Genomic DNA, 1,344 nt, shown 5'->3' on the forward strand with positions numbered 1-1,344 from the left:
ATGTGTTTTCGCTCAATAAACACTCACAATGTCCAGTCTGGGAATCGAAACCGCGATCCTATGACCGCGAGTTCGCTGCCCTAACCACTGGGCCATTGCACCTCCACACAAGCTCTATCAACAAGAGATCACTATTAACTAAATGAATACACTTCCTTCCCTCATCTGCACTCCACCGTCACCGCACCCACCACCCCACGACGACGACGACGACGACGGCCACCACCACCACCACCATCATTGTAAGCGTTTCCTGCTGTTGCTGGGTCTTTTTCTCAGCGCCACTCTTCCTTCTTGCTGATCGGTTGTCGTAACCAGGTTCAACAATGTAATTATTCATTCAATACAGCGACACAAACTTTTACAGGTACGTTTTATTGACTTCAGCTCATCTGTGTGGACGCACGCGCACGTGTACAAGTGTGTGTGTGTGTGTATGTGTGTACGCGCACATATGTAAGAGTGTACTCTGAGCTCTGTGTGTGCATGTATGTGTGGGTGTGTAGTCAAAGCAGCTTGTGTGAGTGTGGATGTGTATGTAGTCTGTGCTTCGCATGCACTCGCGTGATGTGCGTGTGTGTATGAGAGAGAGAGAGAGAGAGAGAGAGAGAGAGAGAGAGAGAGAGAGAGAGAGAGAGAGAGAGAGAGAGAGAGAGAGAGAGAGAGAGAGAGAGAGAGAGAGAGTACTCTGTGTAATTTGTGTGTATATGTATGTGTGCATGTGTGTGTGAGAGAAAATAGTTTATGTAGTTTGCTTGTGTGTGTAGCCTGTGGCTTGCATGCGCCCCTGTGATGTGATGTGATGTGTGTGTATGTGTGTGTGTGTGAATATGTATAACAAATGTTCATGTGTTTGGCAAATCCTTCCCTGTTTTGTATTGTAAAATACATGTTGTATGCAAAAAAAAAACACCCCCCCCCAAAAAAAAACGAAACCATAGTCATCACCTGACAGCGGGTTTGGTAACATGTACCATGCTTTTGATAATGGTTTTAGTTGCCTCCTTTCAGCACTCCTTCACTTAAACTAGAGGAACACCCACGATATAACTGCTGGTGCGAGTGACGGCTGCACCAACGCTTGGGTTGAGTAGATGGAACAGTGTGAAACGATGTACGATGCTCAAAGCAAAACCGCACTACCTGGCTCAGGAATCGAATGCATGTCTTTATAATCACGAGCACAGTACTCTAACGATCACACACGGGCACACGTACGCACAAACGAAAGTCTGTCTGTTTGTTAGGTTGTCTGTCTGAATTTATATTGAATATTGAATATTAGCGCGCTAGAGCTGAGACAACAAAAGAAAGGAAGAGACCTCGATATTATGTAAATAGAGG

This window comes from Octopus bimaculoides, chromosome 1 (genome assembly GCF_001194135.2).
Source record: "Octopus bimaculoides isolate UCB-OBI-ISO-001 chromosome 1, ASM119413v2, whole genome shotgun sequence".
In the NCBI taxonomy this organism is placed as follows: Eukaryota; Metazoa; Mollusca; class Cephalopoda; order Octopoda; family Octopodidae; genus Octopus; species Octopus bimaculoides.